At 40.6% G+C, this 27,154-nt stretch overlaps 1 pseudogene; it reads left to right on the top strand.

Annotated features, from left to right (window-relative positions):
* The window catches only part of LOC127618443 (protein tyrosine phosphatase domain-containing protein 1-like), a 40,462-nt pseudogene that overhangs the window by 6,025 nt on the left and 7,283 nt on the right, over positions 1-27,154 (top strand).

Raw genomic sequence — 27,154 nt, 5'->3', positions numbered from 1 at the left:
GTTAAAAGAAGTAATCTGACTGTACATTTTCTTTAAATAAAGACTTAATTTTAGACCTACACTACCGTTTAAAAGAAGTCTCTTCTGCTCACCAAGACTGCATTTATTCGATCCAAAATACAGTAAAAACAGTGATATTTTGAACTCGTTTTTGAATTTAAAAGAACAGTTTTCTATTTGAATATATTCTAAAATGCAATTTGTGATCAAAGCTGAATTTTCTTTCATTACTGTAGTCTTCAGTGTCACATGATCCTTCAGAAATCATTATAATATGCAGATTTTCTAATATGGGCATATTTAAAGTGTATTTAACCTGAACACATACGTTGATGATAATGATGTTGTTGATGTTGATGACAGCATAAACACTAGATAACATATATTCTAAACATTCATATTATTTTTATACCATTTTACATATCATATTTATATACTGCTTTAGCGTATGAATGGCACGCTCTGCTGGTGGGAGTGATCACATTAGTTGTAATGAGTTAAGCCAGTAAAAAATGTTCAGCGCTTTGTTTCATACAGATTACATTGCAGGAGAATATTTGTTTTATATTTGAATTGTTTTATTTAAAAGTAGACATTTTAAGCTTTCTTTAGACATACGTTTCATGTTTGTGTGATAAGTATTTGTGGAGTTTAAGTTCATTTTTGTGACGTGTTTCAGAAATATGCTCGTGAACACAGAGACAGCTGAAAGCTCACCCTTTTTATTTTCTTTATTTTTCAAAAGCACAAGGTTTTGTTGTTATTGTGAGTGTACACAAATAAAATAAGACCCTTTATAGTCTCTAATGATGTCTTAGACTTATCTGTATGCCCCAAAATGACGGAGTATTTTAAGTTGTTTCTGCTGTAATGCCGAAAATATCCAGCAGGATGCGCAGACCTGACTAATGCAGCATAACTATGAGTTGATGGATAAATTAGGTGTAAGCCTGTCTGAAAAGAAGAGTCTTTAAACTAGACTTAAACTGAGAGAGTGTGTCTGAGTCCCAAACAATGCTAGGAAGACTATTTCATAGTTTAGGAGCCAAATAGGAAAAGGATCTTCCTCCTTTTGTAGCAGGAAAGGAGGTTGCTTAAGTACTATGGAGCAAGACTATTCAAGGCTTTATAAGTAGTTAACAGAATTTTAAAGTTAATACGAAATTTAACAGGAAGCCAATGTAGTGACGATAAAATTGGACTGATATCATTTCTGCAGGACATCATCCCAATAATGCATGTCAGTAATGTAGTCTTGAGGTTATGAATGCATTAATTCGTTTTTTGGCATCAGAAACTGAGGGCATGTGTCGAGGTGGAAGAATGCTGTTTTACAAATATTGGAAATATGATTTTCAAAGGACAGATCGCTATCAAATATAACACCTAAGTTATTCGCTGTAGAAGACAACAGTAGATCAGTACACACAGTACATCCATTGACAGTCAAATTATATTTTATAGGCTTATTATTAGAGGTTTTTGCTCCAACAAATAGTACCTCTGTTTTTGAGTAGAAGAGCAGAAGGAAATTCCTAGCCATCGATGATACACTCTGCTAACTTGTAGAATTGTGAAATTTCATAACAGGCATAACAGTGAAATCTAATTCCACTGTTCCTGATAATGTCTCCCAGGGGAAGCATTGTAGGGTGCACTGGTTGTTTAGATCAGTTTTACTATCAGATATATCTAATAATTAATGTTTATTAATTAATAATTAAATTAAATAATAGAATTGAACTCGTTAAATTCTATCCTCTGGGCACCACTCTTTGACAAGAGAAAAATTATAGGAAGTGACTGATCAAGTCTCATAAAATTCTACCCTGAAGGTAGAAATTTTTTATTTAGATTAATAATCAAAATACTCAAAAAGGGAAGAAGCTAGTCAAATTATTGCCATATGAATCCAACAGTAATCTGGTTACAGTTGGCTTCTTTTTTATTTATTTTATTTATTTTTAATATTTTATTTATAGTTTTAACATTTTACAAAACACACACACACACACAAAAAAAAGGAAAACAACGAAGAAAAACAGCTCTCTCTTCACAAGGCAAGATATTATATAATCATGAAAATAGAAATAAACCGTAATAAGCATAGGAATACATCTAGTCTGTGGCCATGTCAAGTTGGGTCAGGATGTTCAAAAAAGGAGTCCAAATCAGTTCAAAGACATCTAGTTTTCCTAGAATCTAGACATCTAGTTTTCATCGAATAGAATGTAGAATTTTTTCTGGAGTGCAGTATGACAGGAGCTCATTAGCCCAGTGTTTTTGGCTGGGGGGGATGGCATTCTTCCAATCCTTCAGGATACACATCTTGGCAGCCGTTGCTGCTAGTAGCACAAAATGTTTCATGTTAGAGTTCACCTTCAGTAAGGTTACATCCCCCAGCAACCAGATCCTAGGGTCGGCATCCAGAGCCTGTCCACAAACACGAGAGGTTACTGCGATGATGTGAGACCAGTATGGCTTCAAACGGGTACAACTCCATAGCATGTGGACAAGAGTTCCAACAGAGATGGTGCATCTTTGACATTGATCAGAGATGTCATTTCCTAATTTACTTAACCTATAAGGCGTAAAATATGTTCTATGGTAAATATTGAATTGAATTTGTCTGTGTTTAGAAGACACCAATTTTGTTTGTGCCAATTCCAATAATCTGTTCCAATTCTCCTCTATGTAAGTACATCCAAGATCTGATTCCCACCTTGTTTTGTTAGTATATCTGGCATAAGCCGGTAAGTTTTCAATAATGATTTTATACACTGTAGATATTAAACCTTTAATTCTATTGCGTTTGGAGTTAAAAATGCATTTTTCAAGCAAAGATTCCTCGGGTCTGTGTGGGAAACAATCTTTAGTTTGACTCTTGATCCAGCTTCTAATTTGTAAATATTTGAAAAAGTTACATTTATCTATATCATAAGTTTCTGACATTTGACTGAAACTTAAAAAGACATTATTAGTATAAAGGTCATTAACTATTTTTACTCCTTTTCTCGTCCAGTTTTGTAAAACTCCATCCGATAAGGCTGCTGGGATGTTGGGATTGTTCGTGAGAGGTGAATTTACCAATAATTTTATATTTTGTCCGACTGATATATGTAATTGCTGCCAGGCGTTAAATGTAGCAGAGATTATTGGGTTTTGAGTGATTGTTTTTAGTTTCTTTTTAGATTCTAAAAATGGTACGATTGTTAATGGATTATCCTGTAATTCATATCGTTCGATTGACATCCATTTTACTTCATCTGCTCTGCAGTGAAACCACATCCACAGAGCACAAAGATGTGCAGCCATATAATACAATTTAAAATTTGGGAGATTCCAGCCCCCTTTGGAATAAGGTGCCTGTAATGTAAGGAGTTTGACTCTCTGAGTTTTGTTGTGCCACAGGAAGGAAGTAAGTGATTTATCTAATTCCTTGAAAAAAGACATAGGAACCTTCAGAGGTATACACTGGAATAAACAAATACATTTGGGTAATAGATTCATTTTTATTGTATTAAAATCAAATCAAATCACTTTATTGTCACACTACCATGTACACAAGTGCAACAATAGGTGAAATTCTTGTGTGCAGTTCAGAGCAACATAGCAGTCATGACAGTGACGAGACATATACCAATTACAATAAACAACATACTTACACAACACAATTTACATATCAAATGTACACATACTTACACAACACGATAATTATATACAATACACACAATATAGAATATACAATACAATAAGTAAGGAGTATATGAAATATATATATATATGAAGTAGTATATTGAGGAGAATATGTTGACAGTCCAGTGTGAGATTATAGCTGAATAAAGTGCAGTGCTAATTATTGATCGTGGTAGATCAAGTGTTCAACAGTCTGATTGCTTGGGGGAAAAAGCTATCATGTAGTCGGCTGGTGCGGGTCCTGATGCTGCGATACCGCCTGCCTGATGGTAGCAGTGAGAACAGACCATGACTTGGGTGGCTGGATTCTCTGATGATCCTCCGAGCTTTTTTCACACACCGCCTGGTATATATGTCCTGGAGGGAGGGAAGCTCACCTCCGATGATGTTCCTGGCAGTTCGCACCACCCTTTCACTTTTAGAGTAATTAATTTTGTATTCCGATACAGCACTATATTTTTTGAGATTAGTCAATAATGAGGGAAATGATGTGATAGGTTGAGCTATAAATACTAATAAGTCGTCTGCATAGAGTGCGAGTTTATGCTCTTCCGTTCCAATTTTTATGCAGGTGATGGATATATCTGATCGCAGGGCAATAGCCAGTGGTTCTATTGCAATTGAGAAGAGCGCAGGAGAGGAAGGGCAACCATGATGACAGCCACGCGATAAGGAGAAGGCGTCTGACAGAACCCCATTTGTTAGGATTTGCGATCTGGGGGCGACGAATAGGGTCCTGATGAAACCCAGAAAATTTTCACCAAAATTCATGGCCCTCATGGTCTCAAGGAGGAAGCTTGGTTCTATCCTGTCGAACGCCTGCTCGGCGTCCATAGTGACGATCACGGCAGGGTAGTCCTATTTTTTTGTGTGTTCTATAATATGAAATAGTCGCCTAACATTGTCAGCACCTTGTCTGTTCTTGATAAAACCTGTTTGGTCTGTATTAATAATTTTTGGAACCACTATCTCTAAGCGTTGTGCATTGATTTTTGATAAAATTTTATAATCAGAGTTAAGGAGGCTGAGGGGTCTATAATTACTGCACTTTTGTGGATCCTTTCCAGGTTTTGGAAGTAGCATTATGGTTGCCAACTCCAATGTTTTTGGGAGTGTTTCTTTTTAGAATGCTTCTCTAATCATGTTTGTTAGCGGTGTCAATATTTTTTCTGAAAAAGTTTTGAAGTATTCAATTGGATACCCATCAGGTCCTGGGGCTCTATTGTTTTGTAAGGACTTGATTGTTCGGTGAACCTCTTCTTCTAATATCGCTTCATCTAATAGATTCCTATCTGTAACTGTAAGTTTAGGCATTGCTAATTTATTAAGGAAATCTTTAATATCAGTTTCCGTTGACTGCTCTGTTTTATATAACGTTTCATAATATTTTTTGAACTCCAAGTTTATGTCCTTAGAGCCTTCTAAGTACTGGTCATCATCAGTTTTGATGCCTTGTATGTTTTTTTCTGTATCTTCTTGCTTTAGCTGCCATGCAAGCAACTTGCTAGTTTTGTTACCATACTCATAGTAATAATATTTAGTCCTCGCCATGGCTGCTTCAACTTTACTGGTGCAAAGATTGTCATACAAAGTCTGTTTTTGTTTTAATGCACTAAGGGTTTCGGATTGTTTGGTTTGGGCATGTTGGATTTCAAGTATTTTTATTTCATTTTCTTGTTGCGATAGTTGGTCTCTCTTTTGTTTATTTTTATGGGATAAATATGAAATAATATGACCTCTCATATATGCCTTAAGTGTTTCCCAAACAACTGAGTGAGAAGCAGTATTTAAGTTAGTCTCCAAATATATATATAATTTGTCGTTCATATATTTTACAAAATCGGGATCTTTAAGTAGGAATGTTTTAAATCTCCATCTATGGGAGGCAGGGCCTTCCTGTGGCATAGACTCTTCCATCCTTAAAGCATTGTGGTCTGATAAGGTTGCAGCCAAGTAAAGACATGTTTTAATGTGGGGCAGTAGTGTTTGTGAGGTCAAAAACAGATCAATTCTAGAGTATGTATTGTGAACATTAGAGTAGAAAGAGAATTCCTTTTTACCCGGGTTTAGTAGTATCCACACATCTTTTAACCCAAGATCATTCATGCCTTGATACAATGCTGTTGCGGATTTTGACAAAGTAGTATTCTTAGGGGCTGAACGATCTAATGACGGGTTCAGCACAAGATTAAAATCTCCTCCCAGGATACAATGACCCTCTGCAGACGCCAGTTTCATGGTTAATTTATTAAAGAAAATTGGATCATCTATATTAGGACCGTATATAGATGCCAGTGTCAACCTGTTCCTGTTAATTATACAGTCAACTAATATAAATCTACCTGAGGTATCCTTTTGTACTGTATTTAATTTAAATCTAAGGTTTTTGTTTATGAGCAACGCTACACCTCTAGCACTTGAAGAAAACGAGGAGTAATAAACTTTACCAATCCAGTCACGTTTCAATTTTGTATGCTCAATGTCAGTAAGATGTGTTTCTTGCATGAATGCAATGTCTGTCTTTTGCTTTTTTAAATAGGTTATTATTTTTTTCCTTTTAGTAGGATTATTAATTCCTTTCACATTTAGTGATATGCAATTTATATGTCCTGTTTTGGCCATTATTCATTTAAACCAATTAAGAAAAAATAAAAAAAAAACAAGATTAAATTAGACTGAGTAAGTAATATCTTTGTCAACATTGGGCTAACATTTATATGGAGAGAGAGGGGAGCTGAGCTACAAACAGCTCGAACACAAACGAAACACAATGAAGAGAGAACTAATTCAAAACGTCCATAAAAATGAAAAAAGTAAAGCACTGCACGTAAAAGAACTGGCAGTGCCAAAGCAGAGCTGTGTTCAAAGTAGGCAGAGTCCCGCAGATGACTGCTTCCACTATCTCAGGTCTATAATGGAGCTCTATCATATATTTCATATATTTCGTGTGGTCTGAAAACATATTCTTCCTTCTAAAAGAGCCCTGAATTTATGAGATAACAACATCTTGCAAACACGTATTATAGAGGTTCAACCTTTCATCCAGTAGCTGCTCGTCAAACATTTTGTGGCGAAGGTAGGGCACACGCCAGCTCCAAAGAGCGAACATATACCCTAGCCTCACCCGGGGTTGAGAAGCGCCGGTATGCTCCTCCGTCGGTGTTCACCCTCAAGATGTCTGGATATAACAACGCGTATTCCACTTTCAACTCCCGGAGCTGAGCTTTCACACCATCGTAAGCTTTTCGTTTACGGACGATCTCCGCTGAGTAGTCATTAAAGAAGAGGATCCTCTGTTGACACGGGGTCTCGTTCTGATGGTGTCTGCGTGCAGCTTCCATTACCCAGACTTTATCAGAGTAATAGTGGAATTTGACAATGAAGGGACGTGGTCTCTGTCCGGTTGGTGGCATCAGGCCCAGTGCGCGATGGGCACGGTCCAGGATGATCCTGCCGTCTGCGGTGTCAAGATGAAGGTACTCGGGGATCCACCTCTCAAGGTATTTCACCGCATTTGTCCCCTCTTCGCGCTCTGTTATTCCCAGCATTCTGACGTTACATCTCCGGGAGTGATTCTCCAGCTGATCAGTACGCTCTTTTAGTTGTTTGATTTGTTTTTCCAAAGTTACGATTTTGGCTTTGGAAGCAGCTGCAGTTTGGTCTATGGCTTCCATTTGCATGTCTGCGGTATCCATTCTCACAGTCAGGGCCTGTATCTCAGTGCCACGGTTGGCAACGGCTTCCAGCACAGAGGCCAGCCTCGTTTCAATCATTTGCGTTACGTCAGCTATTTTTTTTATCCATCGTCTGTGTCACGGACGCCTCCAATTTCTCAATTTGTTCCGTGACTCCGGCTAATTTGCTGTCTATGACCGCTGTGAGAGCGTGTATGATGGTGTTAGCATCAGATGTCACTGCCGTGGGGCAAGAACTAATATTAGCATCATCGCCGCTAATTTCTTGGTTGGCGTGGATTTCACCGCCTCCATCGGTCTTTTTTCCCCTCGGTTTTGGCATGTTGTCAGTAGTTTTCTTGAAATAGTCATCGATGTTCATATCAGGAACTCTTTAGTCTTTTGAGATCACACGAAAGACTAAATTAGTTGAAAAAGTCTCAGAGCTCTAGACCATGTTGCCTAAGCGGTCGCCATCTTTTGAGGACTCTCACAGTTGGCTTCTAACTAGAGATGCACCGATTGCAATTTTCTTGGCCGATTCCGATTTTTTTTGCAAGTGTGACCTGCCGATACCGATTTTCTTTCTAAGAACTATTATTGACCGCATATACAAACAAAATCTACCTTTCTTCAATGCAACATTTTATTTTCATAATAAAATAAATTATTAAACATTACAATTTCCCCCAAACTGCACTAAGTTACAGGATCTTCTCTCACTTAAACAACTCTCAAAATAGAGTGCTTTGTGACTGGAAAGAGGTAGAAATAACAATTAACTGCAAATGAGTTGCTTTATATAACAAATGTCATTTTCCACTATTTTTATAAATGGACCTTTTTCTCTTTATTACTCGTCTAACAAAACAATTCCAAAGATCTGAAAAACTGAAGTGTCCAATACGCTCAACTTAACGTTAGATGTCCAAATATCAGTTGTAAAACTGAGCACTGCTTCGGGAACGGCTTGTCATACCATACCTGTCAACACTCCCGTTTTTCCCGGGAGTCTCCCGTTTTGTTATTTCTCCCAAAAAAAAACGTAATTTGTATGGCCCAAACCACGTTATATGAATAATCACATCAATATATTATTCCGAGGTGGTCCAGTTGCCAGATCTTGAATGAAACGCATCCTACTCACACAATCGACACATCATACACATTACAAATCATTTATGACCTCAACCTGGCAACTTACAACCCAGTTGCACTGTTGATATCTGCGCAGGCAGTAGACGCGGGATGTTAAATCAAGCATCACTGGTAGATGGGAGCAGAAGACTCAGCTGGTGCTCCGGTGAAAAAAACTAAATATACATGTACATTTAACAACAGCTGGATGGAAGAATTTAATTTCATATCTCGAAGCCATATCGACAATGCCCACACCTTTTGCAATGTGTGTCGCACTGATTTTAATATCAGACACAAATTACGTTACTCAGCACATTAAATCACAACGACACAATTTCTATAGTATTTAGCCTGCCTCTGCCATCCAGCACCCCACTTCCCCTCACCCGGATTTGTGTACCCAAATGTTGACCGATAACACGAGATTAAACAACTCGGGCAACGCGACGTCGGAAAGTACCTCCTACTCTGTATTGAGGAAATGTATCAGATTTCTGAACCCTCTGTCCTCAACTATGGAGAACAGCTGGTCATCCAGGGCCATGAATCCCATAATTTTCCTCGTAATTGCTTTGGTCTTTTCGCTGCTCATTCCAAGGGATGATAGGAGAGGCTGCTGACTTGTGGATGGCTCTAAGCTCTGGCTAGCTTTAGCCGCTTTCCCTTTTTAGCTTCTTTTTCAAAATGGGCATGTTCAGCTGGGTGATGGTGTTTTAAATGTCTAATTAGGTTTGTTGTTCCGAAAGTTATTGTGGTGGTTCCCCCACGGTTTACTTTGGCCTTACAATTATTACACATTTCGAACTTTATGTATTCTTCACTCACAGTGAAGATCTTCAACGCCAATGACATGTTTACGTGTGGCTGTGACGTTATTGCCTGCGCCGCTGGCAACAAAACGGACCGGCTTGGAATCGGAAAGACATGAGGCTGACCGGCCGGTCACCGGTCCGGCCAAGCATGCGGAAAATCGGCTAATTCCGGTCCCTGGCTGGTCGATCGGTGCATCTCTACTTCTAACAACAACAATTTAACAATACTGAAGTAATACTTGATGTGGCAGAGGCTGGCTTTAACACAAATATTCAAACAAACAACTAGGAGTACTTATTATAATATAACAAGATTTATTATAATCAAACAGCAATGAACACCGGCAATACTATATGAATATAATACAAAAATAATAAAATGGAAGTCCTAACTAAATAGTGGAGCTGTATGCTAGTGTATGGATGTAATGTATTGTATGTGTGTGTGTCTAGATTCGGTAACAAAGGAAACAAAATGGCGCATTAAACTCCACGTGGGGAACTCGTTTAAAAATGGAGGATCGGTTTCAACATTGAGAACACCAGCCTGAGTCGGACATAAACCGCGGTGCTGCTCGCTCCATGAATTTCAGTGTGTGTGTGTGTGAGAGAGAGAGAGAGAGAGAGAGAGAACAAACAAACAGGGGTGCATGCAATTTAAAGGAGGATAAACGCTGGTAACAGCGTGATTGAATCGTTAGTTCAGATCACTCAATAAAATAAAATTTCACCCAAAAATGATCTCACAAATCAAAACAGCAGTCAGCGATCGTAGTTAAACATACAATTGTAATCAAAACATCAAACATTCAGCATCAAATATATGATTTAGTTTTATAAGGAAAGTCAGTTTCTAACCTAAATCTGCCCAGATATCAAGCCTTACTTGGGAAATCCTGTGTGATTTTAGCAGGGTTGTCCGTTTGAATTCCTGTTACGTTGAGTGGTCAGGAGAAAACGATCTGGAGTGGGTCCTTTGTCTTACACTTGTCTGCGTTATTTCTCAGGTCCGGTGATGGAGAGAAATGCAGGAGGTAGTCAACGTTGATAGAAAACGATTGAGAAGGGAAGCTGGTCGCCTTTTCCATTTTCTAAATAAATTCACTGTTGTCTCATAGTGAAAATGAATGAACCGGTTGTAATAAGTATACTACACGACTGGAACAAAGTTAATCTTACTCTACCGTGGCCAAATGGTGAGGTTAGAAAAACGTGGTCTCTCTTTGTCCAGAAGGAGGGAAATTCCTTTGTATGTAATATACAAAGGAATTTCCCTCCTTCTGGACAGAGACAACAGTGAAGATACACGTCTTTTTAAACCGCAGGCTTGTGCAGCTGTATGCAGAGAGACCAAAATCAAATCTGTCCGCTAGTTTTGCTGAAAAGATGATGTCATCGGTCATAGGCCGCGTTTGAGATTGGGTCCATGGGCGGGACTTCCCATCCAGCTGTGATGCATTCTGGGAAACCGAGTTCAATGTTTCACCTTTGATCATAGAACAAAGGGGCATGTGGTCTCCGCTGCCATTTTGATTGGGCGAGGCCCTACAGCATATACAAGGAGAAAAGCAGTGTCCCTAAAACTGATCCCTGTGGTAATTTGGTAGTCGTGTAGATTGGGTCCATGGGCGGGACTTCCTATCCAGCTGTGAAGCATTCTGGTAAACAGAGTTCAATGTTTCACCTTTGATTATAGAACAAAGGGGCATGTGGTCTCCGCTGCCATTTTGATTGGGCGAGGCCCTACAGCATCAAGGAGAAAAGCAGTGCCCCTAAAACTGATCCCTGTGGTAATCCATACTTATCTTTCATTTGATCTGACAAAAACTCATTTACAGCGACAAAGTGGTAGTGGTCGGATAAATATTAAATAAACCAAGCAAATACCGGTCTACAAATGCCATAATAATTATCAAGCCTATCCAAGAGAATGTCATGGTCTATAGTGTCAAAGGCAGAACTCAGATCTAAAAGCACTAGAAGAGAAATGCAGCCGTGATCACATGATAATAGCAAGTAATTTGTAACTCGGATAAGTGCTACTGTACTAAGATGGGGCCCAAATCTTGACTGAAATTCTTCATACTGTTTATACCATTTTTCTGTAAAAACAAACATAGTTGGGAGGAGACTACCTTATCTAGTATATTCCACATAAATGTGAGATTTGAAATCAGTCTATAATTAGGCAACTCTAATGATCAAGCTGTGGTTTTTTTGATAAGCAGTTTAATAACTGCCAGCTCAAAGTTTCTTCGGACATGCACTAAAGATAACGAGGAGTTACTAATATTAAGAAGAGGTTCTGAGATTACAGGAAAAACCTTTTTAAGAGCTTGGTCGGTACTGGATCTAAAGTACGTTGTTGCTTTTGATGTTTTTATTAGATTTGTTAGCATTTCCTGAACAATGACAGCGAAGGACTGAAGTTGCTCATAGGGAGTCATATGAGACACTATCTTCTGAGGTGCTAAGGCAGATGGCTGCATAATTCCAATTTTGTTTTTTATGATTTCAATTTTATCAGTAAAGAAATTCATAAAATAATTACTGCTGGGCTGCAATGGAATATCTGGTTCTGTTGAAGCTTTATTCCTTAATAATTTAGCCACAGTACTGAATAAACACCTAGGATTATTTTGGTTATTTTCTATGAATTTGTCAAGTGTCAAGTGTCAAGTGGTTTTTATTGTCGTTTCAACCATATACAGTTAGTACAGTACACAGCAAAACGAGACAACGTTCCTCCAGGACCATGGTGCTACATAAAAACAACAATGGACCAACGTAGGACCACATGAGACTACACAACGAAATAAAATACCTATATAAACTACCTATATATACCTATATAAAGTGCACGTGCAAACATGTGCAAAAAGTACAGGACAGTACAACAAATTACTGACAATGAACAGGACAATAGACAGTGCAGCGCCGACCAGTACTCAGTAGTGCAAAAAGATGACAGTTTCTAAAATGTAAACATAACATACTATGAGATAATGTTCTATGCACATAGCAGTTATTGAGGTAGCAGACAGTTATAAAGTGACAGTAATTAAAGTTCAACTCAGGACACGTGTGTGTCAAACCAGTCTCTGAGTATTGAGGAGTCTGATGGCTTGGGGAAGAAGCTGTTACACAGTCTGGCCGTGAGGGCCCGAATGCTTCGGTACCTCTTGCCAGACGGGAGGAGGGTAAAGAGTTTGTGTGAGTGTGTGGGGTCAGTCCACAATGCTGGTTGCTTTATGGATACAGTGTTTTTTGTAAATGTCTTTGATGGAGGGAAGAGAGACCCCAATGATCTTCTCAGCTGTCTTCACTATCCTCTGCAGGGCTTTGTGGTCCGAAACGGTGCAAGTCCCAAACCAGGCAGTGATGCAGCTGCTCAGGATGCTCTCAATAGTCCCTCTATAGAATGTAGTGAGGATGGGGGTTGGGAGATGTGCTTTCCTCAGCCTTCGAAGAAAGTAGAGACGCTGCTGGGCTTTCTTGGTGATAGAGCTGGTGTTGAGGGACCAGGTGAGGTTCTCCGCCAGGTGAACACTAAGGAATTTGGTGCTCTTGACGATCTCCACAGAGGAGCCGTCGGTGTTCAGCGGAGTGTGTTCACCTTGTGCTCTCCTAAAGTCAACAACCATCTCTTTTGTTTTGTCGACATTCAGGGACAGGTTGTTGGCTCTACACCAGTTCGTCAGCCGCTGCACCTCCTCTCTGTATGCTGACTCGTTGTTCTTGCTGATGAGACCCACCACGGTCGTGTCATCGGCAAACTTGATGATGTGATTCGAGCTGTGCATTGCTGCACAGTCGTGAGTCAGCAGAGTGAACAGCAGTGGACTGAGCACACAGCCCTGGGGTGCCCCAGTGCTCAGTGTGATGGTGGTGGAGATGCTGTTCCCGATCCGGACTGACTGAGGTCTCCCAGTCAGGAAGTCCAGGATCCAGTTGCAGAGGGAGGTGTCCAGGCCCAGCAGGTTCAGCTTTCCAATCAGGTGCTGGGGAATGATTGTGTTGAATGCTGAGCTGAAATCTATGAACAGGATTCGAACGTATGAGTCCTTATTGTCTAGGTGGGTGAGGGCCAGATGGAGGGTTGTGGTGATGGCATCGTCCGCTGAACGGTTTGAACGATACGCAAACTGCAGTGGGTCTAGTGAGGGGGCAGCTGGGTCTTAATCTGCCTCATGACGAGCCTCTCGAAGCACTTCATGATGATGGGTGTAAGTGCGACGGGATGGTAGTCGTTGAGGCAGGACACTGAAGACTTCTTTGGCATGGGGATGATGGTGGTGGCCTTGAAGCACGCTGGAACAACGGCGCTGCTCAGAGAGATGTTGAAGATGTCGGTAAGAACATCTGCTAGCTGGTCTGCACATCCTCTGAGCACTCTGCCAGGAATGTTGTCTGGTCCAGCAGCCTTCCGTGGGTTGACTCTACGTAGAGTTTTCCTCACATCTGCCGTGGTAAGACAGAGCACCTGGTCGTTGGGAGGAGGGGTGGACTTCCCCGCCATCACGTCGTTCTGCACTTCAAACCGAGCGTAGAAGTCATTCAGCGCATCTGGAAGGGAGGCATCTTTGTCACAGGCAACTGATGTTGTCCTGTAGTTGGTGATGGCCTGGATGCCCTGCCACATGCGCCGCATGTCACCGCTGTCCTGGAAGTGACTGTGGATTCTCTGGGCGTGTGCGCGCTTTGCCTCTCTGATTGCCCATGACCGTTTGGCCCTAGCTGTTCTTAGGGCTGCCTTATCGCCTGCTCTGAAGGCGGAGCTCGGGACCTCAGCAGCGTGCGCACCTCCGCAGTCATCCACGGCTTCTGGTTGGAGCGTGTGGTGATGGTCTTGAGAAAGTGACATCATCAATGCACTTGCTGATGTAGCTGGTCACTGATGCTGTGTATTCCTCCAAGTTGGTAGAATCGCCATATGTTGCAGCCTCCCTGAACATGTGCCAGTCAGTACACTCAAAACAGTCCTGAAGAGCAGAGATGGCTCCTGCTGGCCAGGTTTTCACCTGCTTCTGAAGCGGTTTTGTGCGTCTGACTGAGCGGTCTGTATGCTGGAATTAACATAACAGAGATGTGGTCTGAGTAGCCGAGGTGGGGCGGGGCTCCACCTGCACGCTCCTGGGACGTTTGTGTAAACAAGATCAAGCTGCGTTCAGCCCTCTCGTTGCAAAGTCCACATACTGATGGAATTTAGGGAGCACTGTCTTGAGATTTGCATGGTTGAAATCTCCGGCGACAATAAACAGTCCGTCGGGGTGAGCGTTCTGCAGTTCAGCTCATAGCCCCATACAGTTCACAGAGCGCTTCCTTAGCGTTAGCGCTGGGGGAATATAAACTCGGTTATGCAAACAGTGGTGAATTCCCGTGGTAGATAAAAAGGTCTGCATCTAACAGTCACAAGCTCCAACAGCGATGAACAATAACTAGAGACTAGCATAGAGTTCTTGCACCATTCCGTGTTGATGTAAACACACAAGCCACCACCACAAGGCTTACCGCAGAGAGCTGTATTTCTGTCGGCACGAAACGAGGCGAGCCCGTCTAGCTGAATGGCGGCATCCGGAACTCTGTCGCTGAGCCACGTCTCCGTGAAAACAAAGACGCAGCAGTCTCTAAACTCACGCTGCGTAGCCTGCTGGAGTCGGATATAGTCCAGTTTATTGTCCAGGGAGCAAACATTTGAGAGCAGGATAGACGGGAGAGCTGGCCGGCTAGGGTTTGTTTTTAGCCTAGCATGGACCCCCGCCCTCTTTCCGCACTTCCGCTTTCGCACACCGCTTACGACGTCCTCTCCCCCGGCCACCGGCATCAGGCGACGCCGAGGGCTGGAGGCCTGGTCTCCGCAGCAAGCCGAGTACGCGTAGCGCCTCCTGCAGGTCATCATGCAGCTTGGTTTTTGCATGAGTCTTATATTTCAGTAGTGTCTGGCGATGGTAGACACGAACACCGGTTGCTCCAATGTCCATGTGTTGCAAAAGTCTGGCTTTTTTAACAAAAATAGCACCATTGTGGATCCGGAGTGGCCGCTGCGTGCTACCGCGCCGCCATCTTGGATTTGTTCAAATATGCAGACTTGGCAGCTTTTAGAGCCTTTCAGTAGCTAGAGACGTTATCCTTCCATGCACCATGAAACACCACTAATTTTGTACTCTTCCGTTTGCGCTGCTCTCGAGAACATGGATCATTGTACCACGGTGAAGAGCTTTTCTCTTTAATTTTCATTAATCAAGGGGGCACACACTCCAGAAGACTAGAGAAGACTGTATCTATATTATCTGTGACTACATCAAGTTCCTTTGAACCTTTTGGCTTAGTGAGTATTTAAGACAAATCTGGAAGGTTATAAGTGAAGCTACCTTTAGTGGTCCAAAGAATAGTTCTTCTCTATCAATAACACGGCAAAGATTTATTGACCTTTGCCATGCGCAGCATACAAGAGACAAGGTAATGATCTGAGATGTCATTGCTCTGTGGCAGAATTGCTATATTATCAACATCAACTCCATGCGACAGAATTAAATCTAGTGTATGATTATGGTGATGAGTTGCCCTGTCACATTTTGTCTGACCCCAACAGAGTTATGAATATCAATAAATGCTAATCCTATCATTTTCGTTATCTATGTGAATGTTGAAGTCACCAACAATCAAAGATCAATCCACAGTAACTACTAGATGACAGAAAATTAGCAAATTCTCTAGGGAAATCAGAATATGGCCCGGGTGGTCTATATATCTAGCCAGAACAAAAGATGACAAAGATATATATTTTTAATCTAAGGATGTCACATTAAGCATTATCAGTTCAAAAGTATTAACCTTATATCCTCTTACATAGCAACACAAAAAACATCACTTCCTCGACCCTTGAGATGAGGCTCTTGTTTTTAAAAATAACCTGGGGAAGTAGACTTATTTAAACGAATATATTAATCCTGTTTAATCCAGGTTTCAGTCAAACAGAACGAATTCAAACTATTATCTATAATAATTTCATTTAGAGTTTGGATGAAAATTATCTAATGTTTAGTAGCCCTACCTTTTATATGATGTTTATCTTTTTTTGTTATTTTCATGAGAATTTTGTGTTTGGTAGTTCAGGAAGCAGATACACTCTATATGATATCTAGTTGATACAGTCTCTGCACATTTGAGTTCCTCCCAACAGTGGCTATATGATTTTGACATCCAGCATTTGACACACTGGACAATTGAGGGACTCATACACAACTATTAATAAAGGTGCACATATTCATTGATGCTCAAGAAGGCAACACAAAAATCAAGAACCAAGTGGATGCAAACTTTTAAACAGGATGATTTGTGTACATTTTTTGTTATTTAGCTTCTGAAGGGTAGTACTACATAAAAAATACAATATTTAATCTTTTATATTGTCTACATTCTGAAAGGGTTTTTAAAACTTATAAACAAAAAGGGTATGCAAAGTTCTGCACTTAACTGTATACATGTATATAATTAGTGTGTGTGTGTGTGTATATATATATATATATATATATATATATATATATATATATATATATATATATATATATATATATATATATATATATATTTTTTTTCACGATTTAACCACATTTTGGCTTTTTTTAATGTACAAATTCCAGATAGCCTATTCCATCCATTCATGTCAAACTGCATGTGTAATTATGAAATGATTGTCATGTCAGGTACACATTTTAACACAAAATTCACAATGTTGGAACCTAAAATTCAAAACAAAATGCATTTTAATGCTTGTACTTTGTAAAAAGTGCAATGTATCTGTCTGAATGTGACATTGTCTGATTTAACTGTCAGAAATTAATATTCACAGTGACAGCAAAACACCACACCAACATTTTCCTTTCTCGCATTAAGAAATGTATCTTCTTCTTTAAGCTTGTTGTTGAAAACACATTCATATTTGGGCATTTCTAACATGCGCTAACAGAAAGTCCAAGTGCATGACATCATTGCTGTTGTAACTAGAACCATTTCAGCTGATTTGCTAAAGACTAAAATGAAAGTATAATCAAATCAACGTGCAGTGCAATCAAATCGCTTCTATCCTCTGCAAACAATACCAGAGACAATAGTGAGAAGGACAAAGAGGATATTTAATTTAAGAAGAAAAAAATCTGTGAGCCTATAAGCTGAAACAAACTTTTGTTTGTTTCAGCGGGACAAACGTTTTAGAGAATTGTGAGGACCCTGGGACACACCACTTTAAACCGGGACTGTCCCAGAAAAAACTGGGATGTCTGGTCACCCTAGTACTCGCACAAAGTCAATGAGCGTGGCCATGAACTTTTGGTATTTTTGTGCAAGCATGAGTTAAGTCTAGGCACAATTGGGTTTGGGGAAATTGAACGTGCAAAGCTCTAATGGGTTGGGTCAAGTGTAGTTTAGTTCTGAGGTTATTGCACAATCTGCGTCCTATTATATTGTCCATTCCATTTACATTTACATTTATGCATTTGGCAGACGCTTTTATCCAAAGCGACTTACAGTGCACTTATTACAGGGACAATCCCCCCAGAGCAACCTGGAGTTAAGTGCCTTGCTCAAGGACACAATGGTGGTGGTTGTGGGGTTAGAACCTGTGACCTTCTGATTAACCTGTGACCTTCTGATTAACAGCCCAGTGCTTTAGCCACTACGCCACCACCACTCACACCTGCTGTTAACCACCAGAACATTCATAAAAAGTTGGCAATGTAAATGGACTTACATTCTTTTGTTCATTAACTTTAGGTTATTCACGTAACCTCGATTCTCTGATAACAGGAGTGAGGAAGCACCAATAACAGCCAGTCTGTCAGTTGACAGACCAATCACAGCAGTGATGAGGGAGTCCCACCCCCCTATATAAAGCATGGTTATAGGTGCCTACTTCGTTCTCTACATATCTATTCTCCGTGCAACACACCTCACTCCTGTTATCAGAAAACCGGGGTTAATTGAGTAACCTAATGTCCTCTTTCTAACATTCATTTGGTATCTCACTATGGGATATAGCCAACTCCCATATTGCAGATATACTGTCCAAAGCAGACCATCAACCAACTTGTAGTGTCCAATGTACACCCGATTAATCAGTTTGTAAAGAATGGATGTGGGGTGGGGGACAAATAACACACTTGTGCTTCACTGTGTTATTTTTGTTTTTTGCATGTGTTTTTTTACACATCGGTATAATTTTGTGATGACACTGATGTCCCCTTGGCCCACTGCCTGGATGCACATTTTTCTGTGCAAACTCCTCCTCTCTCTTTTCTGACCCCATGGGTGGAGAGGGGGTAATTACATTTTTTGTGCATGAACCCAAAACACATGGTTTGATTCCCTTTCTGAGTCCTCTTGGCTTAAGGGGTGAAAAACAAACTCACTTCTTGAGGGAGGAGTGGAACGGAGACTCCATGAGTGCTGTTCACCCACTCCATTTCCTGAATCAGAATACTGGTTAGGATGCCTGTCTCTGAGGGTTAGACAGATGATCTTTGGCCACAGTGAAAGAAGCCTTGCTTCTTTGCTGGGGCGGTTTCTGCTGTGCTCTTCCCTGCCCTAACTCCTGGGGCTGTGGAGGAGGCCTGGTTTGGGTTCTAAATTCAGATTGTCCACCTCTAAAATGGGCTGTGAACCCAGAACATGATGGCTGCAGGGTGAGAGCAGTGGATTTTCGGGGAAGGCAGATCTCAAACACTTCCCTATCCTTTTTCCTTAAATCACACTGCTGCCGCATTGTGGATACTGTAGCCCTGAAAAGGGCTTTCGGATCCACTAGGGCATTAAGGAAATTTGTCTTCTCCCTCTTAGACAGGCCAGAAGAGGGGAGGAAGATCGGGGTAAACTTCGTCCATGAGATCGCCCCAGCTGTGCTATCCTTGCAGGTGGGGTGGGGGGTCTTTCTCTGCTGGCAGCGGAGAACAATAGGTATCCTCATTATTCGATGTGCATCCTTCTTTCCAAATTTCTCTGTATGAAACAGGAACAATGCAGGCAACACTCAGGATTAGCGAATGAATCCTTTGAGATCATAGATCCACAACTGCATGGAAGATCCTTCCTCTTCGCTCTGCTGCTCGATGAGCTTACAGTTGCCATGACAGAACCCAAACTCAAGAACACAGAAGCAGTTCACCACAACATGCCACTTGATTTAATCCCCTTAATGTGACAAGACCGGCCAATCTGCAACACCACCACAATGTGCCATGGAGGTAGAAGCTATAACAGATTAAATACAGCAGAAAACACTTTGACAGTGAATATTCTCGTTCTGTGACGTACCTGATGAACTGTTTAAGCGACCACTTCTTATGAGTCCTGCAGAGGATAGCTTCCAATGATCTTCATGGGCTCCTTCATCACTGCTGTGATTGGTCTCTCAACTGACAGACTGGGTGTTATTGGTGCATACAGGTTTGGCCACACTCGATGTTTTACCCATAGTGAGACACCGAACGGATGTTAGTAAGAGAACTGTATTCTTATTTAATGCCAGGCACATTTTTATGACAGTGACACACTCCTTTTATGCACATGGAAAATGTGGTTCTTGTCAGAATTTGGATGTAAGCTCTGTTAAATTATAGAGAATGCAAATACTGTATTATTAATCATTGTATTATTCATCATACTGATCAAGTGACACACAAATCATGGCTAGTATTGACAGGAATCTGCCTTTCAGGTTAGGCTGTGGATTTTTGCATGCACTTCACTTCTAAAAGTTGTTTTTGTCACTTCTACCAGTCAATTTTGAAACTTCTACCTAGTGTTGGGTTCAAGTCCACATTAGTCGAGTAAGAGTCAAGTCCAAGTCTTTGCCCATTTTGGACTCAGACTCAACTGTTTCGATTCGGACTCAAGACTGAGTCCATAACAAGCCAAGTCCGAGTCCGAATAAATCTGTCCATGAATCTGAATTCAATTTGTAACCGTAAACTCAACATCAATATTTTAAGCTTATTTTAAAGTTTACAGTTTGTCAATATAAATGTAACAAAGACACCTATGTTGCATTTCGTATATACATTTTATGATTAGTATCCCGCTGAACAGACTTCAAAGTGGTTTCAGAATGAAAGCATATGCTTTAGGCATATGAAGACGAAACTGTCCTAAGACACACTGAGACACACATACTGCATTCTGTTGACATTTCAATTATTTGTTGCTTTTTCCCCCCTCCACTCAAACTTCGAATATAGACAACTCGACGTTGTGTTGATTGTAGTGACACAAGGGGAACGTCTAAATTACTAGTGTAACCCCCGTTCCCTGATGGAGGGAACGAGACGTTGTGTCCCCCTTGCCACAACACTGTACCAAGTAATGGCCGAACCTTGTTCTCGGCTCCTCAGTGCAGAATCTGACTGAACAGAGGCACATGCTACATCCAAAAACACTGGAAAAGCCCACTGATAATATTAGGGCCATGTCATCATGGACATGATTTTCTTGTTAATTTGTGGGAAACCGCACAATACAGGGCAGTTCTGTATACTGCTTGTATACCTAAATCCCTGTTGCGTCCGTGTGTGTCTCGCAACAGCTGCCACAGAAGATAATAATTGATATTTGCTTGAGCGGCAGCCGTGTTGGTCTGCAATCAGTCTGAAATCTTTTAATACCAATCAAAAAAAAATTATTTTGCTCTTCTTAAACCACAAAAACATAAATAATAATAATTTTGAGTGATAAATTTAACAGCATTGTCCTTCAAAAGTGAGATATAGGCTAAAAAAAATATGCATAACATTTCAAATAAAAACGTCATAACCAACTAAATTAATCTTGTAACATGAAGTTTAGCTTCATACACAAACTCTATCACCGAATATTACATTTATTTTATAGTCTATTATTACATTTTAAACAAAATATTTCACTGAACAAAATATCCTAATATTTTGTTGTCTATGCTTGAATGTTGTGAATGGAGGACAAATACTTAAAATCATTTATTTTAAGCAGCTCATCAATGCTTTGAAAATGGTCAATCAATAATAAATAGGTGCTGTTTATCTGTTTACAGTTGCTGTCTGCTTTAGTAATAATGCTTTTCACCCCTGATAATATAAAAAGTTACATAGTTAATTAATCAAGCTATTATGGACCAGTTCAAGCTGACAAAACTGCGTGGACCACAAGAGACTACAGCTGCCTACATTTGTAGACACAGTGAACTGTGAGAGACATGATGTGGGTGACTTGACACAATGAAGTTCTTGATTTTAAGTTTTTAACCACGATGAAACCGCAATGCGAGCACTGTCTTGTCTGCACAAACGCCACACACAATAATACCAGTTGTAAGGTCCTATGTCATGTGAAACTGCCTTGTTTTGTTTATATAACATTGGATTTATACCCATCTTTATGTTTTCGTCATGCCAGCCACCTCGGTAGTTGATGTTATACAGTAGTCTCTGTAGTAACATTCAAGCATATTGGTTGACTGATGAGTGTGGTAGAATCATTGAAGCTTTCAGCTGGGGACATGTGAGGCATCTATTTCTCAAACTCGAGACTCTGATGTACTTATCCTCTTGTTTAGTCGTACATGTAGGGCTCACAGTTTAGGAGCGGGTTTGGTTATAAGCAATGATTAATAATTATCATAGATAATTATCAATTATCAAAATCAACAGAACACTGATTAGAATCAATGTTAGTTTTAATCCTTTAAATAAACAATCATCAAATTCAATAGAATATTCATTATTATCAAAGATAATTATTATTTATTAAAATGAATGGAACATTGATTAGACTTAACACTAGCTTATTGATCCTTCAAATTCAACAATCATCAAAGGTAATTGTCAATTATCAAAATCAATAGAATGTTAATTAGGATTAATGTCAATGGGGCACAACCCTGGAATCAGGGACTAATAACCAGACAGTATAACAGTCTCAGTATTAGATTGTTCTCTTAGGAAAAAATCAGTTCATTTTTTTTTTTTGAATGAATGAAAAATAACTATTTAAAACAACATCAACTTTGAACTGATTTGGTTTGTGTGTGAGTGTGTTAATCAGGAAATCAGGCATGTTGAGGACTAGTTCCCTTTCCATGGAAAGCATGGCCAGTGCATTCAGACGTTCCTGGCCCATTGAATTTCGCAGGAATGTCTTAACTCGTGTCAAAGTTGAGAAACATCTCTCAGCTTCAGCTGTTGTCATGGGAGTAGTTATGAGGATGTTCAACAGAGTCACAGTCTCAGAGAATGTCTCCTGGAGGTTGTAGCTCATGAGAACCTGGTACAGTGCCAGTGCACCACAGCAGCCCTTGAATTCAGGATTCTCATAGATCAGAGAGAGTTCTGTCTTGAGCTTTGCCTTGTTTAGCATGGGGCATGCGTTCACAGTGGCATTCAGAGCCTAAATGAAATCAGGAAATGAATGGCATTACCTTTCAAACATATCTGCTTGCAGTAAGGTAACACTCACAAGGTGGCCAGTGAAAGAGAACCTTGCGATTGTGTTGCAGACCTCTTCAGACAGCCTCTGCTTCTCCTGTTGCTACTTGCAGCTGCTGTTGAGAGGAGTCCCTGAAGGCAAACAGACCAATGTGTTTGTTAGGCTATGTACAGTACTGTAGTCTATGTGATGCACAGGTATATGCAATTTATCCATGTATAGTACAAAGATTTCAGTTCCATTTAAAATGGGCAGGGATGCATTAAGTCTTTAGTGTTTAAGTTAGCCTTTGAGTCTCACCTAGCCTGGATGTTCAGTACAGTATACAGTATATAAAGTGAGCTAGATTACACCAATGGCCATATATTATGAGAATAATGTAATTTCTAACACAAATGCAGTATCCTTTCATGCATATATTTTCAAATGACAAAGCTCTGCTTTGACAAAGATCAAATGAAAAATACCAGGGTTGATGGAGCCCTCAGTTTCATCTTTGCCTCGCAACACTCCGCAAAACTTCACACACTGGATTAGCCGGTTGAGGATGTGGCTGTTCTTGCTAACCTCATCGTTGTGGCGACGGACAGCTAGCCTGTATTCCTCATCCAGTTGAGTGTCAATGTTCACTCTCCCCAAAGCAGACAATCTCAAACAGCTATCAATATGGGTCTTTGACAGCTCATGTTTCTTTATATTTTTTAGGAAAGATGGTGCATGTCTGTTACACCTGTCGCTGTCAAAGTGGTGCTGTCTGCCGTGCCGCCTTCAGGGTGAAAGTGGCAGGGGTAGCAGAAGAATGCAAATGCTGCGTCGCAGCCTGCTAGCCAGGTTTTTCGTTCGTACCAATTTTTGGAATATCCTCGAGTGTAGGACTTTTCCCCCTTTAGTAGAAACCTGTTGAATGATTAAATTTGGTCTGGGAGGTCCTAATTGTTTCGTTGACAATTTATTTTGATTCGTTCGCCGACAAAAGGAACTTCTTTCAAAGAGACAATCAATTTGCACTGAACGCTAGCCATCTTGACAGTAGTACGTGAATTGATTGACGCTGCTACCTGCTCTTTTCTTAGTTACGTTCATGGTTATGTTACGTATGAGAAAGCGCGTAAGTGCAAGCCCTCCCGGAACCCATAGAGATAGTATTGAAAGCTCTGATATTTGAAAAGAAAAATTTTTTACATGAGAGTCTATGAGAGACTTCTGGGGCGATTGTCAACCTGACTGAAAATCGCCCCAAAAGGGGCGGGGCAATTTTAAGCATGACATTAGCCTGATTGGCAGATCAGACGTCTAGATTAGAACACTGATAACGACTGTTGTCGTGATAGAATTGGTTAGAAAAAAATCCTTCCTTTTCCCGTTTGGCAGTGCGTCGCCCATATCGCCCTAATGAACACACCGCCCCTGCAGCAAACTCTCATTTGTGATAACAGTATGTCACATTAATACCTTGAGTATTATTAGCAACAACGAGTGGACTCGGCGGTCCGTAAACTGTACAAACAATAAACTTGATCCACAAGAATAACACACCTAAATATTCTATCTCTGCCCAGATGTTAACCTCTTACTTGGATCATGTGAGGACGCATGTAGAACGTGTGTTCATCCGTCGTTTGACTCCGACTCGGTTCCTCGAGGCTCGGGTGATGATGGGAGGCCGTTTCCTCGCTCTGTCGGAGGGCGATACAGCTGCTGATTCTCGGTGGGCTGGCAGAGAAATCAGCGATGTCAACTTGATTGAAGAGGGAAGGGGATTCTTCTCTCTTCACTTCTGCAGGCAAACGGATGAAGATGCGGATTGCTCGGCGGTCTCCTTCGGATCTGTTAAAGTGTTCGGTGGAACACAGTGTAATCTCAACTCGTCCAGCAAGATGGAGATTGTATGGCCGCAGTTTCAAGTCTTCCTTGTGCAACGAGGCAACACCTGAGAGCAGCGATGAGCTGCGTCTATGCACGGCAAGCAAAGTCACTGGAAGCGAGGTACAAAACGATTTTCAAGGTATTTCTACTCCTGATGACATCATAGTTGAGGTGTGTTCTGTTTAGTGCCTGATCCAATAGGAGTTGAGAGTTCGATCCTTTGGAATTTCACACAGTTGTAAAGTGAGCAAGGCTTCTTGGGATTTGTAGTCAGTTTTGTACTCCCTTTGTTTGATTTTGGCGCGGTTTTTATCAGTAATATTTATGACTTTGATTTGTAGGCCTCAGTCAGGCTTTACGACTGTGTTAGGCCTGCCTTTGTCTTGTATCAGAATACATGAGGCCCAACATACATCTGGCCTTCCACGTCTCTTTCTGTCCTTGTTAGAACCAGTTGTCCTTGTCTTTGAAGACTGTAGTGTACACCTTTGTATGAAATATTCATTTTTGTGGCAATTTCAAGCATTGTATAGCCTTCATCCCTCAGAACAATGATTGACTGACAAGTTTCTGGAGAAAACAGTTTATTTATTTTTTTGCCATTTCTGACCTAATATTGACCTTAAGACATGCCAGTCTATTGCATACTGTGGCAACTCAAAAACAAACATAAAGACAATGTTAAGCTTCATTTAATGAACCAAATATCTTCCAGCAGTGTTTGATATAATGGCAAGTGATTTTCTAGTACCAAATTAGCAAATTAGCATGATTACTCAAGGATAAGATGTTGGAGTGATGGCTGCTGGAAATGGGGCCTGTCTAGATTTGATCAAAAATGACTTTTTTCAAATGTAAAAAAAAAAGACAAACCATAACTCTTAACATATCTGCACTGCTCTTACACATTCATTTAGAATGGCATGAAGACCATCATTGCTCATGGTACGTCCAATCAGTTGTGTATGTATATATAAAAAATGTATTGTTTATGAGAGAGATCAATGAAGAATGACCAGACTGGTTTGAGCTGACAGAATGGCTACGGTAACTCAGATAACCTCTCTGTACAATTGTAGTGAGCAGAATAGCATCCAAATAAAGTGCTCAGTGAGTGTATATTCACTCACTGAGAACTTTATTAGGAACACTATGGTCCTAAAAATGTTCCCGACATGGTCTTCTGCTGTCTTCCTAATGTTGTAGAGCTCAAATCTACATCGGGCAGTTATTGAGATGTGGTCGGTAAAGCTGAGATGGTCATCGATGGTTACCCCCAAGTTTGTGACTGTTTTGGATGGTCTTATTTTAAATGAACCCAGCTGAACGGTGATGTGCTCAGCAGTAGGTTTGGCTGGAAAGTCTGGGAGCTCTGTCTTTGCTAGGTTGAGTTTAAGGTGGTGTTCCATCCTCCAGGACAAGATGTCTGCCAGGCAGGCTGAGATCCGAGCAGTCACCGTGGGGTTGTCAGGCTGGAAAGACAAGTACAGCTGCATGTCATCAGCATAGCAGTGGTAAAATAACCTATGTGCCCAAATGATGGGCAACAGTGATGTTGTGTATATAGAGAAGGGGAGTGAGCCAAGCACTGGACCCTGAGGTACCTCAGTAAGTAGCTGATTTGACTTGGACACCCCACTTCTCCACGATACCTGAGAGATAATATTTGAACAAGCTGAGAACAGTTCCTGTGAAGCCCAGAGTAGAGAGGGTGGACAGGAGGATCTGATGGTTGACTGTGTGAAAGGCTGCAGATAGGTCCAGCAGAATGGAGATGATCTGGAGTCAGCTTTCACCAGTTTCAGATTTTTTGGTGACCAACAACAGGGCATTGTCCACTTTTTAAACCTTACTGAGTGTCGTATAGCAGCTTATTCTGTCACGGAAAGGCAGAGATCTGATTGAAAAAAAAACCTTTTGAGTGTTTTCAGCATGAATGGGAGGAGAGAATCCGGTCTGTAATTTTCTATTTGTGTGGGAAGCACAGGTTTTTGAAGTTACTCATGCCTGCTTAAATGCAGTGTGAAAAGTGCCTGTAAGTATAAATGTGTAAATTATGTGTGTGAGTGCCAGAGGAGACGTTAACCGAGAAGGAAGAAAGCAGAGACTGATACTTACTCAGATCTGCAGAATCTGTAGATATGCACAATTTCCTCTTAGCTACCCTAAGATCACTAACAAACAACATCAGAGAGCCAGGGGTTGTAGGGTGTCGTATGTGCTGGCCTGGAAGGGAGAGATGTTATTGGAGAGGGCAGAGGGTGTAGCAGTATCCTCTGGTCGTATCCATATCTTTGTCAGAGCAAGTATGCCAAGGGATGACTGAGTGGCAAAGACTGGAATGAAGTCAGCTTTGTTGACAGCTGACTGGTAGTTCTAGAGTCCAATCAAAAATAAGAGAAGAGCATGTGATGATGTGCAAAGGGGCCTTAGGTTGGGTTGGTTGCAATGTGTATGAAATGAAAATATAATCAAAATAACGAAGTGGTCAAAAAATCATATATAACCACCTCACAT

The sequence above is a fragment of the Xyrauchen texanus genome, chromosome 25 (genome assembly GCF_025860055.1).
Source record: "Xyrauchen texanus isolate HMW12.3.18 chromosome 25, RBS_HiC_50CHRs, whole genome shotgun sequence".
Classification (NCBI taxonomy): domain Eukaryota; kingdom Metazoa; phylum Chordata; class Actinopteri; order Cypriniformes; family Catostomidae; genus Xyrauchen; species Xyrauchen texanus.
This window is presented reverse-complemented; position numbering and strand designations above follow the sequence as displayed.